Consider the following 25106-nt stretch of genomic DNA (forward strand, 5'->3'; position numbering starts at 1 on the left):
AATGGGTTTAGTTACAGTGCATTTATTAAGCATTTCTCTAAAATTTCCAAACTCATTAGGTTTGATATTAAGGTTTTATCATGATAGACACCGATTTAACTGCGGTGACACACAACATGCCTTTATGTTAAAATTAAATAAAACCGCTTCTCATAAAGAACAAGAACAGGGTTTTCTTTTTAATGAAATACCAATGGTTATATAGGCTAATTATGCATTCTTTATAGCAACTTGTTTACCATATTCTTTATTCTTTCAAGCAGACATATTTATTTCTATAAATAAATTTAGATTAATCTTTAGGGCTACTAAAGTTTTTCAGTCAAGAGCAGTGCGTGATTTTCTGTCTTTCTTTTGTTGCTTGATTAACATCAATGACTCGGACAATCGCAACTAAATTAGGCTGCTATCCCTTTAAAACCGAATGCGTAGCTGCAATGGATGCAATATACTGATACATGTTCTCCCTACTGTTTACGTTCACTTAAGACGTAATCAACTGTGTTTACATGAATATTCGTTTTCTTGTGTTCCTTGTTTTCTATCTCTCCCTATAATTTCTTGTCCTCCCACTAGTCTCGTTTAAAAAATAAAGAGAAATGCAGCTACTGATATTCCTGCAAACTCAGTTGCTGACTTGCTTAATCTTTCCACTTTATAGGTATTGCTCACACAAATTTGGAACAGATGAAGAATTGTATGTGTGCTCCTTTTATGGTCGATCACAATAAATCTACAAACTCATCTGCTACTATGCCATTTCAATGAGAAGAGCAAGCTAGTTGACCCTTTAAGCTCAAAATTCATAAGGTTCCAAATAGCTCTTGCTCTTTTTGCATGCAACCCCATGTCTCGTTATTCGGCTCAACACATTTCCACCGCGATAATGTTTGCCGTCAGAATGGCAAAGCCAGCACTGAGAAATGAGATCTATGGCGTGCTCACACACACCATCTCGTGCCATGCATCAAACATCATGACGACCGCCAGACACCACTCCATTTCTGTCACTTGTAATCTGACCGCCATTCTAAAGATCAAAGCCAAGCGACACAACATTTTATTTGTTTTTTTTTTTCTCCCTCTCAGCTAAAAGTGTTTATTGATTGTACAAACAAACAGTCGGGGGGGGGGCTGTTTTGTTACATGCTTAACAATAGATATCTCAAATAAAAAGAAATTCATGATTTGTCTTTGTATTCCTGGTTTTATGAATGGATGTGGTCGTTTGATGACTTGAAGTGTGCAGAAAGGTTACAATTACTGAATCTATAATGTCTAGAAGTCATTAAAGTTCATTACAGGATCTGAACCTTCATTTTATCTCTAATTGAATGTTGCTCTGATTACGTTTAGGACACATTTGTCTGTTTTGAACTGTGTGGCATTCCCTGAGAAGTGAAGAAAATAGGTATACTTAAGTTTTCTTTGTTGTATTTGATTTTTTTCTCTTATCACTATATATTAGTGAGAAGCCTTTCACATTCTTCCATCACTTATTTTTGAACTGTTATATTTTTCACCACATGTAATACTTTTGATATGTGATACATGTATTGTTGAAAAAAACTGTAAAGGGCAACACCTATAGGTGGCAGGATAGAAGGTGGGGTTCTGTACATGAAAAAAACAGACATTTTACATTTTAAATATATATAATTATATAAAAATAATAAACAATTCTATAGATAATATAAAAAGATTTTTTTTTTTTTACATTTATTCATTTAGCAGACGATTTTAACCAAACCGACTATTTAAAAAGAATTTGATAGTACAACTGTTTTCAACATTGATAATAATAAGAAATGTTTATTGAGCACCAAATCAGCATATTAGAATAGTTTCTAAAGGATCATGTGACACTGAAGACTGGAGTAATGGCTGCTGAAAATTCAGCTTTGCCATCACAGAAGTAAATTACATTTTGAAATATATTAAAATAGATTATATAGTTATTTTAAATTATGATAATATTTCACAATATTACTGTTTTTACTGCATTTTTGATCAAATTAATGCAGCCTTACTGAGCATAAGATATATTCAAAACATTAAAAAATCTTATCCATCCCTACAAAGATGTAAGGTTCATTGTACGGTTGCAAAAATCGGCATTCTGTTTATACCATTTTCTGTTCAGTGCAGCGTAACAGGCATTTGATACAATAGAGAAGGTACACAGATGACCTATAATTTAGTCTGCTGAACTGCGGAGTGGTAGACTGTGGTGTAATAAGGCAGAAGTATCAGAGGCAAAGCATGATGGGTAATACTGTAGCTGATCTCTCATCAGGTATAAGTCTGCTGGATGGTGGCGGTGGTGTCTGAATCAATGCAGGACACCTAAGTAACAACTCCATTGATATCTACACCTACTGCTGCACCAGAGACGACGGGAGAGAGATGTCAGAGATGTCCTGTGCTTGGGAATTTGCTCGATATCCACACGCACAAGAATCAGCTTCATTCTTTGCTTTGTTTTGACACAAATGCATCATATGTTTAATGATATGAAGTGTTTTCCATTAGTTTTAATTGTGTTATCCTTCATATCCTCAACAATGTCGACACCGCCGGCATGTTGTTTCTCATGCTGGACAGCCCACCTTTTTCAAAGAGCCCTGTCCTGCCATCATGGCGGTCACTCTGATTGGTACCAATGACAGCAACTCTTGACTGGTGAGGTTACCATGGCAACAGGGGGGGCCCCCCCTGTTGTCCTAGGGACCTAGGGGCAAAAGCAGTACTGAAACGAAAAAATTAGTCATCTGTTGATTAGGTTAGGAAGTACATTTCACCTTTTGCTAGTTCTTTTCCTGCTTTCATTTGTAAGCAAAACTACAGTGGAAGCAAAAGAGCTTTAGATTGCGTTTATGATTGATCAGTGAGTTGATGGACCAGTATTAGTTCCTTGGTCTTGGCAGTCAGCTATATTTAACACATTCAGTGAGCTTGTTAATTAACAAGTCATGTATCTGCCCTACTGTGCAGCCTGTGATGTGAACAGCTACAGTTAACTGTGTGTGTCTGTGCGGAGTGTTTATTCACCTAAAGGAGGACTCACCTCTGATTTAGCTCCTATTTGACTCCAGTTAGAGTTCAGACAGTGTGTGATATTTACCAAAGCGTTCGGGTTGACCTAGGTGACTCCGGGTCGGTGGTGTGTGTGTGCAGGTGTTAATTGGGGGTGAAGTGGCAGTGTGAGAGGGAAAGGGAGGTGTTGATGTGTGGACATGTGTGCGGTGGTGAAAGCGAGCCACAGGTGACATGATGCTTCTGTGACTGGAGATGCACATCCAGTGCAATCTGCAGTCTCGCCACAATTACTGTTTTTTGTTCTGTTATCTCTCTTTCTCTCAGTCTCTCTCACTGTCTTTCACACCCATTCAGGCTTTCAAAGGTGCTAAAGTGGACGTTTGTGTTTGTGTTGTTCAGGTGACTGTATTCACAATGTTGTGAGCATAACAGCCAGTGTCCTGGCTCTAGTTCTGGAGGTCAGATAGATACATATTGACATGTCTATGTGTTTTGGGGTAATCTGATCACTCCGGTGGAAACTGGGTGTGATTAAGCATTGAAATGCATTGTGATCTGATCTAATAGACATATATCTGATAATTCATGCAAAAATTACAATTCTGTCTTCATTTACAGGCATGTGTGTATGTGCAGCATGTGTATGTGTATGTATTTATATTTACATACACTTATACATTACAGTTCAAATGTTTTTTTTTTGATTGAACAAAAGTAATATTTTTATTCAGTTAGGAAACATTAAATTGATCAAAAGTGACACTAAAGACATTTATGTTACAAAAGATTTTTTATTTCAAATAAATCCTGTTATTTTGTACTTTCTATTCATCATAGAATTCTGAAATACTTATATTATGGTTTCCACAAAAAGCAGCAACATGTGACACTGAATACTGGAGTAATGCCTGCTGAAAATCCATCACAATATTATATATTTTTTACAATGTTACATTTATTTTAAATGTTAATAATATTTCACAATATTATTATATTCATATAATAATATTTTACAACATTTGTTTTACTGTATTTTTGATCACATAAATGAACATAAAAAATCCTGACCCTAAAGTGTATTTTTTTCCATACAGTGAAAGCCAATGGGATTAAATATTGTCTGAACCCCAGTGACTTTCAAAATATCTTCTTTGGTGTTTCAAAGAAGGGAGAATGTCATAAGAAAATAGTCAAATGAGATGAAGTTCCTTTCATTTGTAAATTTAATTCATTGAATTATCAAAAAATGTAAATATACAATGCTTTAGATACTATCAGGTTTTCTCAGAGAAATGCTTGATGGAAATATCTTAGAATTTTTCTCTGTGTGTGTTGTTTCTAACATATCCATAAGCGAACAAAAATTACTCGAAACATTGTGACCCCTTAAACTTGTGGTTTTCCAAACTTGAGTAGACCTGCTGTACTTCTGAGAGCTGAGACAATGACCGCAGTACAGTGCAACAGCGGTTCCCGTCTCATTTTCTGCAAGAAACAAAAAGCGATTTTTTTATTGACAGCTGTGGACACGAGCACACAGTAAATTTGGCCTCTACAGCAGTCGGCTGAGAGATCCTCTCCACTTGAGAAAGGGAATTAGAATTGGAAATAATCTGATTCGCCCTCACAGTTTCACTCATTTGCATGCTAGAGGCGACACCTGTGGAACATGCTAATGAACGAATGAAATTAGAATAATATTTAGTTTACTTGCCTGTCCATAGGCTTGTGTGGGCAATATAATAAGACACTGTGTTTATGTCGCTATCCCACTTGTACGATAACACAATCATTGTGTGCATCAAGCACTGTAATGTGCTGGCATATCCAGTGGCTTCTTCTAGCAGTGCTTTTTTTTTAGTGTTTGTGAAATGTGCAGAATATGATCCTCTATTAATTTTAATTGTTTATCTGATTAATCAGTTCAGATTTAGTTCATTCTAAGTATGTGAGTAAATCAAGTTTGCTGCTTAGTATTCATGTCTCTGCACCACTGGATTTCCCATGCATGTGTCCAAGCAGAGTTCCTCTTCCTCTGTTATACTGATGGCTCTGGGCCAAACTTGTCAGCATGAGGTTCTGTTATTTGGACAGAAATCAGAGATTTTCTCTTTCTCACACTCTTTTTCTCTCTTTCTCATTCTCCCCACTGTCACAAGACTGTTGATCACAGCCTTACATCCAATCACCTCTTTACTCCCCTATTCCAGCTCCATCTGATTCTGATCTCTCTGTTGTGGACTTACTCTTTACAGACAACGATTTTCGGTTTACCATAGTTTTTTCTACCTTATTTCTCTAATGTACCACCACAGGCCTATCAGAAGGGTTCAAGTACCCCTTCATCGACACACACACACACACACACACACACATATATATATATATATATATATACAGTGGGTACGGAAAGTATTCAGACCCCCTTAAATTTTTCACTCTTTGTTATATTGCAGCCATTTGCTAAAATCATTTAAGTTAATTTTTTTTCCTCATTAATGTACACACAGCACCCCATATTGACAGAAAATAGAGACTTTCATATATATAATTTATTGAAATACATATAACATTTAAATAAATATAAATGCATCAATTTTACATACAACAATAAAGTGTTAGATTCATCAGGCTTTATTGGCGTGGTTTGGTGTAGTGGTTACAACACAAGGCTGATAACCAAAAAGCTACTGGTTTGAAGATTTGAATATAGCGTTTCTCCGCCACTGGATGTGTGAACATGAATACTTCGGTATGTTAGAGGGAGTGATATTTTAACAAGGCGAGTCTGTACTAACCTGTTTGTGCTTGTCTGGACATTGTCACTGGTTTACTCTTCCATAGATACTCTGCCGTATCCACAGTGTATGGAAATGCAAGTGTATATCCTCTACTATCATCTCATTGTCTTTCATTCTCTTGCTTTTTTCTCCTACTCTGAAGTGATGTTCTGTTTCTCTCTCTCCTCTCTCTCTCTCAGTATTTTCTCTGGGATGTAATCATTCTGTCAGCGGAGCCTTAGAGAGTAAGGCCACTCTTTAGGGATTTGACTAATCATGCTAGAATCTCATTGTAGATGCTACGCACGTGCCACGCTCCGCCTCCCTAATCGCTTTTAACACTACATCCAGTTCAGCCAATCCCTCAGACACACACAAAAATGAGACCTGCTGGTGATTTTATGTGTGAGTGTTTGTGTGTGGATACATGTCTTGTCAGAATCCTCATTTATGCATTCACAATTTGCCTCTTTTTGGATTTCTGAGGAGGTGGTGTTGGTAAATTTTGAAATGAAAAAGGGTAAGTGCATTCTTCAGCCACTGTTGTTCCTTCTGCATAAATGCGGCATCTCCACACTCACAAAAAAAAGTCAATAGCACTTGAGACATGGCGCCATCGTTTTATCATCATTTTGCTAAATTACTGATTTTTCTCTCTTAATTAAAAATTTTTTTTTGCAGTAGCTCTCATTGTTGTGCCATCTCACAGAATAACCCATAGCTGCAGGTGTCTGTTCTGTTTGAGGTGATTTAGATGTACTATCAACACAAGCTTCGCTAATGACTTTATCAATTAGCCCAGTCCAATAGCTACATGGCCCTGATTTCCTTTAAACATTCACCATCCATGGCACGCTGATTTGTGTAGTTAATGAGAGCGTGTTTGAGAGAGACAGAGGGAGAGGGAGAGAGAGAGAAAGTGTGTGTGTTTGTGTGTCAGTCTGGCCATGTAAATACTGTGTCGAATGAAGATGGATATAGCATCGTGTCAGAACAAGATGATGGTCATGCAAATTTATGAACATGAAACAAGGCCCTAATTACTCAATCTGTTTCCTAATAATTATAAAAAAGAAGTCACTGTTTCCATGTTACTCCTATTATTAAAGGTGAAGTGTGTCATATTTGCGATGTTAAACTGCTTTCTTCTATCCCAACTTAATATGCAGAGACATCAACAAGGAAGCCAATGCTGTCTCTCTAGTGCTTTCAAAACATTACTCTTTTTATTTTACAGTAGATTCACAAACAATCCATTCATCTACTCTTTGGAATGAATGACTAAATTACTGTTACATTAAAAACAGTTACATTTTCAAATCTCTCTCTCTCTCTCTCTCTCTCTCTATATATATATAAATATATTAGCAACACAACTGTTCAACATAATAATAGGAAATGTTTCTTGAGCAGCAGCAAATCAGCATGTTTTCTGAAGGATCATGGGACACTGAAGACTGGAGTAATGCCTGCTGAAAAATTCAGCTTTAACATCACAGAAATAAAAAAATAATATATGTTAAAATAGAAATCCTTTTTTAAATATAGAATAATATTTCACAATATTATTGTTTTACTGTATATAAGCAATATATTTTATACATATTTAAAAAACATATTCTTGTATATTTTACCCAATTTAATATTACACAAAATATTTTTTTTATTATTGTACAGTAGAGACACTTGTATGATACTGAATGACACTCCTGTGCATGCTGTGTCATGCTACGTATAGTATAGTTTAGGATTGACATGTTCTTATTTGCAAGTAATAGATTTGTGATAGGGAGACAAACTATTGGAGTTACTGGAGAAAATTTTGTCTTTAATTCAATGCCATGTACAGTAAATTAAGATGATTTTAGAAACATCATTTCCTACTTTATCAGAAAAACCCAGCAATGTTAATTTTAACACATACAAATATTTAACATAGGCCAATATGTAAATGTATCTTTTTTGGAGTTCTTTTGGGTGGTTTATGCAGCTGGTTCAAAGATGTAAAGCACTATAAGTGAACACACCTAGTATCATGTGTCCTCATCTCTCTCTTTCCCTTTCTCTTGCTGTATCTGTACAGAAAAGCTGAACATATTAGAGTTGTATCTAGTCAGATGAGATTCCCATTCCTGATAAAGGAGAATAAAGGGCGGAGTGTGAGTTCCTTCTTTCTTCTTATGTTCTGGTTCCCTCAACTCCTTTTTACACTAAAAGTAGTATTAATATTGCGTTGTTCGTGTGCAGGAATAGCAGTGACCTGAAATATTTGACAAAGTGTTAAGAATGAAGAAGGCTGCTAATTTAAATGATGAAATAGGCAAGTGTGATTTCTGTTTCTTTAAATGTACTATAATATAATGGAGTGCAATACCCCCCACTCACCATCGCCATCCCACACCAACCCCACCTTCTCTGGTTGTAGCGCTACCCCGCTTCAATAAATTAGTTCTCTGCATGCTCGCAGGGCCCAGAGCTGCTCATTTTACACGCGCGCTCGCACACACTCACTCGAGGCTCATTGATCTGCCCACAGTTCAACTTAATTGGAAACACAGTAACACCATCTACAGACACGTATGCACGCACAAGGAGGAGGTGGGGGGGGTTAGAGGAGGAAAAGACAGGGAGAGATGGTTGCGCTCATCCTACATACTGTATTGGAGATAGTCATTAACATTTTCATGTCATAAAAGACACCCGGGCACACAGAGGAAACCTTGAGGTTCAAAGGAGAGCTGACGAGGAGAAACGGCACACAGCGGAGCCGTAAGAGCCTCGGGATATTGATCTGTCGAGCGAGCTGACTGTCATGCAGCTAATAGATTCCATCAGCCATATCTGAGAGCTGAAGTCAATGAGGGGTGATCCTATTAACCAGGGATTTGTAAACAGTTGATTTGGAAAAACCGAAGAAGAGGTTTTCTGATGCTCGGTCAGGCCGGATCAGGATCAGATCAGGGCTAGCTTCCTCTAGCTGTAAGGCCATGTCATGTTAGCATAAGACAACCAGTTAGAATCTCTTTAGGCCCCAGTTTCCACTTGGTATTCAAGAGACAAAAATTCTGTCATACTGTTTACTCACTCTCATGTTGTTCCAAACCTGTATGTCTGTCTTGTGCAGAACACAAAAGAAGACATTTGAAGAATGTTGGTAACCACTGACTTCCATTGTATTGACAAAAATACTGAGACGTTTCACAAAATTTCTTCTTTAATGTTCCACAGAAGAAAGTAAGTCACGGGTCTGGAACAACATAAGGGTGAGTAAATGAGGACAGAATTTTTATTTTAGGGTGTACTGTCCATTTAACCTTTGAGTTTAGCTTCAACCCTAATCAAACACATCATAACAAGCTATCAGTGTCTTCAGGATTACTAAGGCTATAGGCAAGTGAGGTTTTTTTCAGGGTTGGAGCTGAACTCTGCAGGACAGCGGCTCTCTAGGACCGAACTTGCCTACTCCTGGTCTAAACCTTTGTTTTAGTGCATTATTTGATTGACAGGTGAGTACATAACCATTTACACTACGAATGCGGTGTGGCCACATTTGTTTCTGACCACTTACAGATGTGGTTAAAATTGGTAAAACTCAAAACATTTTGTACTGTTTACACTAATATTAAGTGTTGTCCGCTTGTGATCAGATACCAGGTGTAAATGGGGTCTAAAAGTTCTTCCTAGGAGCCGTTTCTTGTTTTCTATTTATAAGGAAAAGACAGTAGCATAGTTGGCAACAGTGTATTTTCAAGAACGAAAAATTCTTTCTGCAAATAAATAGATCTGTGTCGCGCTTCTGCTAGGAGACAGCCTAACTCACACCAGGGTTCAATAATTAATTCCTGTGTTGAGAGTTTCAGAGACGTGCTGATTGGGCTGATTTTCTCTTCTTCTTTTCCTCTTTTTTTTCTCCTTCTCTGTTATGATACAAAGGAGGCCTTTTGAAGTAATTTGTCCCAGAGAGAGTGGCTTGGAATACCATACAAGCTTTGATTTAGCAAAGCGAATTTAATTTTGTTTGCTTTATGCAAACCAGCCAGGACCGAAGGGGCTTTCTCTGATTTCGCTTTGAGGTGGGAGAGGTATCCACTTCTAATGGGAGCGTGAGAGGAGCATGTACACGAACGGATGCGGTATCTAATATAGCACGTGGTTCAAAAGTACAGAGCCTATCCCCCTCTTCTGCGCCTTGAAATAATTGTCTGTGTTGTCTTATTTTTGTACATTTCAAACTAATAATGAAAGCAATTCCGGCTTCTTTTGCTTTGCTTTTGGAGAACTACCTGATTTGAATGTTTCCTAATATGCTTAGCTAATCTTATGGTTGTGTGTCTAGCTGTGGTTATGGATCTATTGGGCACGGTTCGCAAACCTTTACGACTGCTCTCTACGTGCTATTGTGTTCTAGCCCATATAGCAAGGCTTTCTCTTCAGGGTCAAACCGTCTACTGTTTGTGAATTGTCTCGATCAGGATGGTACAAGCAGCCACTCAGGTTGGATTCTCTGTAACAGCCCTTAATAATGGAGGTTTTATAATGAAACGGACAAAAACCATCCCCAAGGTCACAACCTTAAAAACATTGTATCTCCAGCACTCATTCCTACTTACTTTGGCTGTAGCATATACTTAATAGCATTTTAGTCTGCCGTTTGTATCTGAACGGGGGAAAAATACGATGTAGAAAATGGGTGGTCCACTTTTGTTGAAAGACTGTTCAAGAAATAATGAGTGAATAAAGCAAAAGTCCATTTTTTATCGTTTTATATATAAATATACAGAGAAACCTCTCCTTGACTAGCCTCCGTTCTTTTGTTATACAAAACTTATCCAATATCTTTCAAGCTCTCTCCGCAGTTTAAAGCTCTTAATTGGATTCCATCAATATATTGCTTGACACGACCTCGGGTCTGCCACATTCCCTCTCTACTCTGCGGAGGGAAGCTGCCTCATTCATTCCGTCAGGCTTTGTAATGCCGTGAATATTCTTGGTTAAATTGACGGTTTTCAGAGCTATTATTTAAGCCTGATTGGACTGCAAAAGCATGTTTTAAATGAAGTGAATGTCAAGAAAGAAAGAAAGAAAGAGAGAAAATAGCATGTTACCTCTACACACGGGTCCGTATTAAGTATCTTGCTCTCTGTAGGCCGACTCGAGTGTAAAACTTTGTAAGTATGTGTATGAAAGGTACAAATGACTAGGTTATTCAAATAGAATTAGGCTGCCATGCTTTGAGTAACAGTCAGCCCTGCTGTTCTCTCACTCTGCTTTTACTTTCTTTGATCCATGGCTATTGACTGGCATGGAAAGGCGTTTGATTGTCAAGACAGCAATGACTGTGCCTGATCCTGACCCAATAAAAGGAGCAGACTACCACATCCATGACAGGTACATCATGGCACAATACATCTACAATACACTCTACAGAATATTGAACAATTAGACCTACTATACAGCAGGTGGTATTGTAATCTCAGCAGGCTTTGGGAATACCTTGTCGTACTGACCTGTACAGTCAGTCGTATTTATTTGACTTTAATAGACGTCTTAACCAAAGTAACTTGCAGACTTCTATATGGCTGGAATGACAATAAATCTAAACTTGATTTGGCCTGGGTTTACCAGCCCAGGTCCTTAATTAGCATCCCATTTGGTGTTCCATATAATTATGATACAGTTGTGTCTATAATGGCGATCTAAGACATTGACCATTCTCCATCATTTCCACAGTGGCTCGTGCAAAAAGGATTTGACGCGTAAAACCATAAATTTGTCAGGCTACAAAAACAAAACGTAAAAACTGTTTGATCTTAAGAAATTAAAAACACTTGATCAAGCTTCAAATTAAATGTGATTTTAACAATTTCAGCAGACTGTCTAGTACCAGCCCCTTCTTCTTCTAGTTCAGAATGTTACTGGTTACTCACACATACATATTACGTCTGAAATTGACTAAGGTTATGTGATATGGTATAAATATTAAACATATATATTAAAACATAAAAATATACACATATACACTCTCAATATCCAGAAAAATAGTATAAACCTTTGTTATTAATGGCTCTTACAAAGTCCAAAAGACATGCATTTTTCTTCAATAAGTTTAATGATTTATTCAATAAATTATCAATATAAATATTTATTATATGTAATATTAATTTTAAAATAAAAATACAATTTTAAAAATACAAATTATATTCTCTGCATTAACAATTTCAGTGATAAGTTGTAATTGAAAAATTACATTTCAGAATTTCTTGGTTTGTCATCCTTTTGCTTTACAGAAAGCAGCACACAAGCTGCATAAACTCCTTTGTTTAAAGTATGATGATCATTTTTTTTAGCATAATTTAAGGGTGATCAAAAGAGCATCTTGATCTTCAATGGAACAAGATCTTACGGTCTGTACAAAAGTCGCATGATCAATGTTATAAAACGGCTTACATTTGATTAGTGACCTAAAAACGTTTTAGATTAATCAAAATCCTAAAACCTATTTCCATGTTTAAATGGTATTTTAAATCCCACATTTCTAATATGGTCTGACTTTTGAACCCAACTAGGTGTTCTGATGCAAAGGCAGTCTTTATTTAAAAAATATTTTAACAATGTGTTTTCTTTTTTTGCTACTTTTTTTGTATCAGTTGACATTACAAGGGCATGTGAGCACATCCAAGCACATTTACTCACATTGATTTACTATAGTTAGAGAATAGCTAGAGTGCTCACGTAACATAGGTTTCAAGGAAATCAAAATGAGGGGCGTTTTAAGCGCACATTCTTCAAGGCATCACATAAACACTTTTACAACATTTTTACAGTGCTTTTACAATGTCACACTGTCAAGACGCTGGGTTTTTGGTGCTATGGACTTTCCTCCAGCATACAGTGAATGATTTTCTTTCTCACTCCCTCTCATCCTTTTTTTCTAAATACAGAATCATGTAATAGAATCCTTAGTAATCACAGTGTGGGGCTGAAATAATAGATTAATCAGATTAGGATGATTCTGAACAAACAGCAACTTTCCTGAAATGTATCAATGTTGTCTGATGTAGCGGAGGCCCACTAATGCCTCAATCACATTGCTTTCCCATGCAGATTGCGCTAATTATATGGAGGTGATAATGTCATGGATACACGCTCACAGTCTAGCGGCAGGATATAAGACGTTTTATCAAGCCTGTTCGGGATGGATGATGGAGGATTGGAAATTGCTAGCGCAATTAAAGTGATGTAGATGTAAGCGACGGGTCATTTTCTGCCAAATTATCAAATACCTGTATAGCAAGGTTGTGAAATACTGGATTCTGTTTGTCTGATTTTAGTGTAGTAGTTAAAGATAAGTGGTATTTAATTGCTTGAGAAGTGATAAAGGGCTACTTTTGCACTCAGCTGATAGCAGTCTGGGTGATAAGATTAAGGGGGAACTTAAAATAGCCAGACAAAAAATATGCTAGTGGGTTAGTCGTGTTTATACATTTGGGCTGTTGCCTGGCTGAAGGACAGATGGCTCAGCTGCAAGGAGGGGCATGGCGACTGCGAGGCGTGACAATTTGTTGAAAAAAGAAAAAAGAATGGCTGCATATCCCAGCATCCCTTGTGTGTACGTGCATGTTTGTGACCTCAGAGGAGAGTGTGTTCTAAAGGCGTTGATGTGGAGGGGCGAACCCCTAGCTCCAATCTCCCTGCGACTATAAACACGTCAGCCGACACACGCCGCTGCAATCTGGAACCAGATTTACTGCCCAGGAAATATGGCAGCCTTTGTATTGGTCCAAATACTTGTCACTCATAATTTATTGGCTGTTGCTAGGCCTGCTGTGATGTCAGTGAATCGTCCCTGCCAAGAACATGAGAAAAAGAGAGCGAGGGAGGGAGAGAGAGTCTGTTTCATTCATGAAGGGTTTAGGGTTTTGTCAATGTCATATTTCTTTTCTGATCACATGCGCGCACACACTCATCCACATCATTTCATTTGCTGAAATCTTTATTCCCTTCACTGCAGTGGCATGTGGAAGACATCATGAGGCCAAGTCTCCTTTTTGCATTCAGTTTTTTTTTTCTTTTCAGTCCAGTGTAAATTCAAATTCTGGATCCATTTGGAAAAAAATTGCTTTTGTTGTTTGAGTATTATTATTAGGGCTGTGAAACGTTAAGTGTGTAATGGCTATGATTTTGATTCCTCCAAACAATTCCATTAGCGATTCTTTTAGTACTTTAATGCTGTCATATGAACAACAAGTCAGTAACTGATTTAAGGCTCACAGTTGTAAGCTAGATGTGTTTGATTCACTAAAAAGAACTGACTTTAATTTGGGAATCATTAATTTGGGAATCAGACCACACTGGTTGAGCTGTATGCTTTTGATTAAGAAAAAGAATCAATTAGAGTCATTCGTTTTGGAGGTCGAATTATATTCAATGTTTTGATTCACTAAAAATAATCTATTCAGTTGAGTCTTTTGTTTGGTTCTTGAACTAAACTGGTTGCACTGGATGTATTTGATCCATTGGAGTCATTTGTTTAGGAGTCAGACTACAATGGTTGCACTGTTGTTTTTTATTCAGTTTTGTATTCAAGTTACACTGGACACACTTTCTGTGTTGGAACAATTATTATTATTATTATTATAATGATAATTATTAATAGTGACATTATTTTTTTTACTTTTATTTTCATGTAGAACTGAATGAACGTGGTGAGGTCAGAGAGAGGAGTTGTTTACTTCATAAAACAGGCTGTCCATTTGTTTCAGCTTGACCCATTCAGACCAATCTGTGGACTGTTTGATTGGTAGGCATTATCGTATTGATGTGGTGATCAGCCAGTTGCAGTGACATGGAGGCACTGCTTCCTCTCACATGAATTTAAGCCTGAATTTTATTATTATTATTACTGCCTCCACACTGCCTCCCAAACCTCCTCAGACAAAATGACCCTAAAGCATTTCACATTCAGATCGGACAGAGAGAGATACCAAAATACAGCCACTTCTTCAGCTGAAGAAAAACAAAGAAGTGTGGCGCGCACAAGGCCCAGTTACAACTCTTTCTTGACCTAGAAACCAAAAAATGTAAAGCAGTGGAAAGAACAGCACGTACAAACAAGCTTAATTTCATTTAATCTCTTTTGATAGAATAGGTGAAACCATGGCAATTATGGTGTCAGAAGTGTGCAGAAATTAGAGAAAAGAAAGATCAAAGCAGCTTGTCCTTTCTTGAAAAGACAAAATGAATATCAAGGAGAATGTGAAAGCAGTGGGGTGGGATATTTAGAGAAAGAAAAAAGGCAGATAAAAAATCAAGTGAAATGCCAATGACTCTTTTGAAAAATGATGCACGATTTATGAAGGACTATTAAAATGTTTATATTTACAGCATTTTGTTCTGTATCAAAATAATTAATTGCCGCCGTTTGCAAATTAAACGTACATTACAACGTAATTAAGAAAGCAAATGAGTCCAAGCTTCCCTAAAGCATCCAGAGAGAGTGAGAGCTTGAGAGAGAGAGATAGATAATGTACATTTTAAATATGTATTTGAGTTAAATAGTTGCAATACATTATATTATTAGATGTATGTTATTGTTTTGAGGCTTCGGTTCAGTGTGTTGTTATGGATCATCTGGGTCAGGGTGGTATTAATGACAGCATTTTGTATTTCGCACCATTTCTTTGTCCTTGAATTGCTCAGATATTTTATGTGAAGTATTTCAGACATTGACCCTGATCTTCTCTTGATCTATAGGTGCTTCCCGTTATAATACAAACAAGTCAATACGCAACACTTCAAACAGACGTTGAATCTTCCTGGCACGCTCACTCTCAGCCTCTGAAACAGTATGGGGAACAACGTCTATATCACAGCCAAACAGTGGCCCATAAAGTATCATTTTTTGCCATAACCTTCCCTCTTTAGAGAGAAAACAGATATAAAAGTATGTAGTGTGTGCTTTACTGTCACCTCTTCACCTTGCCTGGCAGCTGCACGCAGTGCTGATGGATGCCCCACGTCGCCTACCTTTTAATTGCTCGTAAATTTTTGATCCAGTAAAACGCTGCATTCTTGGAGCACAGCAGCTCTAGGAGAAGCAAAGAGTAAAACCAATACAACAGAGAAAAAGCAAGAGAGGTAAGTGTGTGTTAGAGCAGTGAAGGACAGTCAGCTGACTTGCTTCGCCTGTTCAAAGAACATTATAGGCAGGTGCTTAAATCTATCACATTACAAGACAAACACTGATTATACATGAATTAAATGCTATTAGCAGCTGATTATGTTTCATGTAAATTATTAGACATAAAATGCTAACGAGGATTATCTCTAGACTGGACTATTGTAATGCACTGCTAGGTGGTTGTCCTGCATCTTCAATAAACAAGCTACAGGTAAATAAAATAATCTGATCACAGTTGAGCCAAAATTATTTGTCACAGGGTGAATGTAAAGATTCTGTCTGCAAGGAGGTTCTAGGGGGTCCACTGATAATTTGAACAAAAAATATATTTATATTTGATGAAATGTATATATTTTTAGAGCTGTCAAAGTTGCCTGTGAAATCAGCTATGTGACAAAATATTGTTTGAAAATCATAACCAATAAATCTGAATCACAAATGTTCCACTTCAGGTTTGTATATTGCTCTAATAGTGGGTATAGATAAAAAAGATAAAAAGTTCATATAAAGTATAAAATTAATATAAAGTCGAATTTTCTTCAGTACTGCAACAGTTTAAAAGTCAGTTGTTTTATTTTGCAGATAACATGTTGTCTTTATAGTATCACTATTTTTCACACAGTTTATACATGAAAATATATAGCTATATAGCAAAGGAAGCTACATCTAAAGCAGAATATTTTCCACAAAAATGAAATACATATTTAAAAAGACAATTTTAAAAGGCATAAATGTGTTTACATTGGAATCACCATTGCACTAGAATGATTTATTTCTTTGATGACATATTTTAGTTGGCCATCCTGGAAGTTAGCCAATAGTATTTTTCCACTGGCTTTTGAATTGTTGCAGAAAATAAGTTTATAATATAAGCAAAATAAGCAACAGTTTATAATTTTTCATGTTTTGTTCATTATGATAATCTTCACAAATAAACACAACTTGTATGATTTTTGAAGACTAAATACAATTGCCAGAAGTAAAAGTGAGTTTACCTGTTCGGTGTGATGATGTGTAATGTCCCCAACAACCTCTGTAGTCCCATTTAGCCACTTGTTAGCAACCGCCTTTTTCAAGACAAAAAAAAAAAAAAAAATCTCAAGTGTGTCTAATTTGTGGTTTTAGCAAGTTATAGTACATTTATTGTAGTGTGTTGGCTGTTTTTATTCAGAGAGAGAAATGTCACAAACCAGATTTGAACTCACATGAGCACTACAGTGTGTTAGAGCACACATGCTAACCACTTAGACTCCAGCACATTCAGCACTTTAAGCACAAACTAAATAGTGAACTAGCAATGTAAAGTAAAGGAACTAGCCTTCATGCTCCTCTAACTTCCTTTCATCATTGCTCTGTCTTTTGTTCTCTCTCCACCGCAGCAAGCACATTCCTTCTCATCAGTCAGGACTCCAGTGGAGATTTGTGAGGGTATGAAAGTATAAATGCATCCTCACTGATCAGAGACCATGCAGCTCGTCCTGCTCTTGAACACTTCCAGACTAGCCCTCACACGGCTATGACTGACTGTGAGTCAGAGGGTACACACAACAACAGCACAGCGTCATGCACACACACACTGACCAGCGGCCTGACGGAGAGTGAATGAGATTGGTTAGTGTAATCAACCCCAGTAATATCACCCCCAATTACTCATTCTCTTAAAAGGCTATTAAAACATAATTGCCGAACGATTTACATCCCTGTTAATGCAGCCACGGATCATTTATTATTTTCCATAAGACTTTCTTTTTTATGCAGACTAAAAAAAAGAGAGAGAGAGACCATGCGAAGAAGAATAATATCCTGAGTCAGTGGAGAAAGGGATGTTGGTAGCAAGTAAAATCATTTTAAACCCACTCAGATGCCTCCAGGTTAGTTAATAATAAACAGAACACTAATATACTGTATGCTGGCGGACCAGATAATATTCAGGTTGAAGAGAGACCAGTATTGTGACTCTTGTTTGTGTTGTCATGGGAGATTTAGTCTACCATAGACCAGCAGCCTGATTCATAAAACGTACATACGAATGGTTTTGATGCTAAATTCCACAGATTTCATCTTATGTCAAAAGTGAGGAAAAAATAAGGATTTATAAAAGCAAAAACTGATGTGGAAATGTTCTTAGACATACACCAACTGTAGAGCATGCATGCTTTTTGCACTCATATAATATAATGTTAACAAAAAATAACAATGAAAAATACCAATAAAGCATACTAAGATTAATACTAATACTAATAATACTAAGATTAGTACTAAAAATCTTAGGTAATGTTGATTCCAACATTTATTAGTACATTATTAAAATGAAAAGTTGCAATTATTAATGTTAGTTAATGGACCTGAGCTAACATGGACTGACAATGCAGTTGTATTTTTATGGTAGTGCTTTACAACAAGGTTTCATTAGTTGATGTTAGTTAATGTATTTACTAACGTGAACAAACAATGAACAGTGCATTTATTACAGTATTGATTAATCTTTGTTAATGAAAATACAGTTGTTGACTGTTAATTCACAGTGCATTAACTAATGTTAACAAGCACAACTTTTTATTTTAATAATGCATTAGTAAATGTTGAAATTAACATTAGCTAAGATGAATAAATGCTGTAGAAGTATTGTTCATGCTTAGTTCATGATAACTAAAGTAGTTAACTAATGAACCTTATTGTAAAGTGTTACCATTTTTATTAACTAACAATAACAAAGATTAATAAATACTGTAACAAATGTATTGCTCATTGTTGGTTAATGTTACTAAAGGCATTAAATATAGTTAACAAATAGAACCTTATTGTAAAGTGTTACCAAAAATCATAAATAGAGAAATCACAATATTGTGATAATGAATTCCTGAAGAAAAAGGAAAAATATATATTTGTGCTACTCCAAAAATAAATATTTGTGCCTATTCTATTATGTGGAGTTGAAGTTAAGATGAACTTTGTTTTGAAGATTTTTATTTTATTTTATTTATTTTTATAAATTTTTTTGTACATATAGACTTGAGAAATTGTTTCATATATGTTGGTTCATCCTATGCATATCATTATAAATGAGGCCCCAGTTATGGACCAGGTTTAATCAAGTGTCTGTCCTTTTACTTTGTTTCTCACCTCCCCTGCTTACAGGAATCAGGACCTTGTTTTCCCCCCAGTGTCCTATTATAATTGGTGCTAATAAAGATCAATTAGAGTAATTAAGTGCTTTGGTTGAATTAATCTTGGCTGGTGAATATATTAGCTTGGACTCGTTACACTCCTCCTTGCTGAAGTTGGAGAAGATGATCCCAGGGTCATCCCAAAGAGGGCCCCCAAACCATTCCTTGGTTTGAGGCGCCAGGAACGCCTCACCTGTGTAACTGTTTTGCATTTCTCAGGACGAAAACATTGTCCATTAAAGCTGCTGCTTAATCTCCTTGACCATAGCTGGGAAAACCTATTTATACCTGCATATCTCACCATATGCTCATGTTTGTTCGCACTCTCTTTCTGCCTCTCTTCCAAGGCCTGTGTTAGTGGATGGCAATTGTGTGGAATGTGTAAGAATTAAGTGCCCCATCATTCAGATTAGACATGCAATTAGATGAGCTGTGGCAGTTTCCAACAGACAAGCACAGAGTCTTGTCACTATAGCTCATCCCCCTCCCTTTCCTTTTTTTCCATAAAACACACACACACATACTCACAAACATGTGCATATTTAAAAAAGAAATATTTTGAATTTTTTACTAGCATAAAACTATGTTCAACTAGTAGTCTTGCTTGCCGTGTTGCTTTTATTAATGGTTTTTGCTAAGTTAAGCATCACTATTACAGTTGCTCATATTACGGTTAGAGGTTTTTGTTCCCTAAAATGTGCGGCATAACTAGTACTGCACCACTTGTGCTTTAGACTCAGGGGACACTTTTTTGAGAGGTTATTGGGGACGACGACGAAAAAAAAAAAACATTTCCTTTTCATTTGATACAGTAAAAAAAACATAATATTGTGAAATTATTGAAATTTAAAATAACTGTTTTCTATTTTAATATACTTTAAAATGTAATTTATTTCTGTGATGTCAAAGCAGAAACTTCAGCAGCCATTGCTCCAGTCTTCAGTGTCACATGATCCTTCTGAAATCATTTTAATATGTTGATTTGGTGCTCAGTTATTATCAATTATTGGTACTCAATTAATAATTGTTCATGCTATTATTAATGTTGAAAACAGTTTTTACTACTAAATGTTTCTACTTAATAGAAAGCTCAAAAGAACAGCATTTATTTGAAATAAAAAATCTTTTGTAACATTATAAATGTCTGTACTGTCACTTTTGATCAATTTCTTGAATCCTTGCTGAATAAAAGTATTCATTTCTTTTATTAATTTCTTTAGGATCTTACCTCAAACAATTGAATAGAAGTGTGTCATGGTTTCCACAAAATATTAAGCAGCAAATATTGTTTTCAGCATTGATAATAATGATAATAATAATAATTGTAAAACAATTTGATGAGCATAAGAGACTTCTTTCAACAACATAAGTTGTATACAACAACATATGACCAGTAGTATAATCTATTGAAACACTTTACTTATGTTTACACTGTAATAATTATACACTTTTGAATTATGAAATTCTTCAGTAGTTCTTGGTTAACAAAAAACATCTTTTGTAAAATGTGACCCTCGACCACAAAACCTTAAGGGTCAATTTTTCGAAATTGAGATTTATACATCATCTGAAAGCTGAATAAATAAGCTTTCCGTTGACAGCGCTCTCTTCCACCTTCAATACCACGACTGAGGTGCCCTTGAGCAAGGCACCGAACCCACAACTGCTCCCCGGGCGCCGCCTTGTCCAAATAAAGTTCTTAGCAATGCATATTACTAATAAAAAATTATGTTTTAATATATTTACAGTAGGAAATTTACAAAATATCTTCATGGAACATGATCTTTACTTAATATCCTAATGATTTTTGGCATAAAAGAAAAATCAATAATTTTGACCCATACAATGTATTTTTGGCTATTGCTACAAATATATCCCAGTGACTTAAGACTGGTTTTGTGGTCCAGGGTCACAAATGTTGTAAAAGCACCCACAAATGCCTGGGAAATGCCAAAATCTAGTTATGCCAGTATGTTAGTTGTAACAGAAACTATAACTGTTGTGATTGAGTTCGCTGTGTGTCTGCTTTTCGTTTTTCTATTTCCTCTTCACACCCTTGCTAATATTTTTAGCATGTAGCTGCTAAACCATCCAGGGAATGACTATTGATATCAGGATATGTACTCAGCAGAATTTCCACTAATTCTGATCAATGTTGGTGACTCGCCAAGTACAAAATGGTGAATTACTGACGTAGAGGGATAATTGCCTTTCATGCACCGAATTTGGCATGCACTTCTCCCACTAGACCCAGTTGAAACGGTGCCTCTACCCCCAAAACTGTCGTCCTTAATGAAATGGTAATTACTAACACAGCAGAACAGCTGAGAGGCTCCGCCAAGCCAACAATGACAAATACAGGAAAAAGAATTAAGAGAGGTAGAGAGAAATGGTAGAAAAGAAAGAGCAAATAGGGAGAGGAATGAACTGGATTTCACTAAGCTCTCCGCTACGAAGCAGTAGGAGCTTGATAGCTTTGTCATTTCAATCATTTGTCCACAAATTAGTGGCATTTCTGAAGATTGGCCACGTTTTGCTCCGTGAGAGAGGCTATGCCGGCATGGTAATTGATTGCTCTCTAAGCGAACATGTCTTTAACCTTTCTGAGGTCAGGCCCAGTCGGATGCCATCAGTCCTGTCAGAGTTTTAGATGCCTGGAGCCATTTATCTTTGCGTGCTCCCTCGTTCGCTGCCCAATTTGTAGCCGGTGAGGCACTGTAGGTGGTTTAATTACGACCGGAATGGGAAAACAAAACAGGAATGGCACCTCGCATAAAGGGCTCCACTGTGAGCAGAGTGTCCGCGTGGGCCTTTGCCAGCAACTCAGCACCCTGAAACTGAGACACAGAGGGGTCTGGAACAGAGCCACAATGGAGGCTGAACCACAGCCAACATGAACCTGAGCCAACATGGAGACCGAAGAAACGTCCTTGTGTGCAGGAGTGTGTGTGTGTGTGTGGGTGTCTGTGACTGTATTAGCTGCATGTGAGTAAGTGAATGTGAATATTGTGTATGCATAGGGCATGTATGATAAAAGCATGGCTTTATTGAATTTGTATTTCGTATAGTGTAAACATTTTCATATATTTATATTAAATTATTATATTAATATCAATATAACATGAATATGAATTTATTTTACTCTTTGCATTTAGAATTTCAGAATTCTTGTACTTTTGTCCAGTATGTATGTGTATGTGTGTGTGTGTGTGTGTGTGTATATATATATATATATATATACATACTGTATATCTACCATTCAAGATTTTTTTACTTTTTTTTTTAAGCCTCTAATACTCACCAAGGCTATTATGAAATATTATTACAATTTAAAATAATTGTTTTCTATTTTAATATATTTTAAAATGTAATTTATTCCTGTGATATCAAAGCTGAATTTTCAGCAGCCTACTCCAGTCTTCAGTGTCACATGATCCTTCACAAATCAATAATATGCTCATTTGGTGCTCAGGAGCATTTATTATTATTATCAATTATCAAAACAGTTGTGCTACTTAATATTTTTGTGGAAACCACAATACTTTTTTCAGGATTCTTTGATGAATAGAAATCTTAAATTAACAGCATTTGATGTTTTTTTTTAACAATATAAAAGTCTGTCACTTTTGATACATTTAATGTGTATTATTTTAATGCAATCAGTAATCAATATCTGTGATCATGTATCTGAATAACAATTACGACCATCCTAATGTGGATAAAAACCCGGCATGCCAGCACATTTACCTTACATTTTCACCAATAAGACATAAATAAATTATTTTATAACAGAAGACATATCAAACCCAGTCTAACTTCTTTCTTTTGACCCATCAATCACTGTCCAAGACATCCCGCCTTCATTTGCAGTCATGAGCCTGTTAGATAATCAACACCGCCAATCACAGCAATGGCCCAATCACAGCGCCCCTGCAGCAGGAGAGATGGCAGACATCCTCCTCTGGCTTCTGAAGAGTGGCAGTTTCACACACTGTCTGTCACCGAACTGCTCAGAGCTCTGATTGGATAATGAGAGGGTGTTAGGAGATCTACTGTGTCAGAGCGGTGCCACCACACATTGGTAGCTGTGCAATGTGTGTGTGTGTGTGTCTGCCTGGCACTGGATATGTTAATTAGGCTTGTTTGCCAGTTTGTACACTTGATACGTCTTTTTAGGGTTCATAAATTTTGGCCCTTGGGTGAGAATCGTCTCGGTTACTTGTGTAACCCTCGTTCCCTGAAGGAGGGAATGGAGACGTTATGTCAGTCGTGACTGACGAATTGGGCGCGTGGCGAAACACGCACGCCAACTGTCATTGGCTTGTTTAGTTTACACTCGAAGGTGATTGGGCTCTCGGGCGAGATCCCAATTCGTCAGTCACGACTGACGTAACGTCGAACGTGACTGACTGAAAGGGAACTGTGATTTTCAAAGTGATACATGACTTCTCTCTCACATTATCTGATAATTATGGTATTATTCATATTCTTCAAATGTTTACAGTGCATCTTATGGTGTGTGTGTGTGTGTGTGTGTGTCTGCCTGCATACGCCAATGCTCTGACAGTGTGTTCGCTGTGTGCTCAAAACAACAGGGAATATTAGTTTTAGACTGGGAGAAACACAAAATGTGTCTCTTTAAAATATGTCAGTATAAATATTTCTGCCTGAATGAATAACAAATTCAAACAAGCTGTCAGTCAATACAGGTGCGTGCACTGTTTTGAAACCAAACACTGCAAATGAACATCCAATCAAAGCTGCTATATACCGTGAATGTTTTGTGTGTGTGTGTGTGTGTGTGTGAGGTTAAGTGTGTTCCTTTAATGTATTCTCAGATTTCCTCTCCTCACTCACAAGGCCATATATTCTCAAGTGGTGGTGTTGTGTGTGAGCGAGAGCACCCTGACGGTCTTTGTAAACTGGCCTGCGGCTGCTCTCCGGGTTGCTCTTGCGGGCAGATAAATAAATTAAAGAAATCCGTTTTTTTCTCACTTTCACTCTCTGAGCCAATTACGTTGAACTGGCAGATTGTATGTGTTTTACTAGAGAGAGTCGAGCTAATTAAAGATATGGCGTGGGACAGGGAGAGCACTTCTGCCTCTCTAACCTGATCCTGTGGCTCTGAGTGGCACAGGATAGAGATAATGATGGAAAACAAACACAAATGCGCCTCCACCATTAATAGTTAAATCATAAATGCTCGCTTTTAAAGAGCAGTGTAGGAGGGTGCTAGACTAAGAATGTGTGTGAGAGAGAAACTTGTTTTCGTATATGTCAGACCGAGTGTTTCTTTAGAGCAGTGTGGGAGTTTGTCTTGGATATGAGAGTGTTATTGTGACAGTTTATGGTAATTATCCATATGAAAGGACACCCATTGCTTTTGGACCAAATACTGTGTTTGGGGCATATTGAGAGGTTAAATGTGATCATGGCAGCTTGACGCTGAACTTTGAACTTGGCGAGTCTTTGGCTTTCTCTCTGTGTAATTAGGAAGTGCTGGATAAACTGCACAGATTTACACAAAGGCAAATTGTATTACTCACTGATTGCTCTTTTGTAGTTTTATACTTGCATACAACTTTATCTGTGCTTTATATAAGTAACTTTATCTTCAAACTTCTTACACTGCAAAAAAATTACTTCTTACTCAGTATTTTGTCCTGTTTTCCAGTAAAGTATCTAAACATTCTTAATAGATTTACTGGTATTATAGTATGTCTTGAAGTTAAAGTAAATTTTTCTTGCCATATTGGCAGATATTCTTTCTCACTATTTTGTTACATTTTTCAGAAAACAAGACTTAATATTTTGTCATTTTTTATTTAGATATTTGTACTGGAAAACAAGACAACATACTAAAGTAAGAAAATTATTTTCTACAGTTGAAGATATTTCTCCTGCCATTCTTTAGGATAACTACACAAAAAGTAGACACAT

Source organism: Sinocyclocheilus rhinocerous, unplaced genomic scaffold, assembly GCF_001515625.1.
Source record: "Sinocyclocheilus rhinocerous isolate Xijiao unplaced genomic scaffold, SAMN03320098_v1.1 scaffold1199, whole genome shotgun sequence".
Taxonomy (NCBI): Eukaryota; Metazoa; Chordata; class Actinopteri; order Cypriniformes; family Cyprinidae; genus Sinocyclocheilus; species Sinocyclocheilus rhinocerous.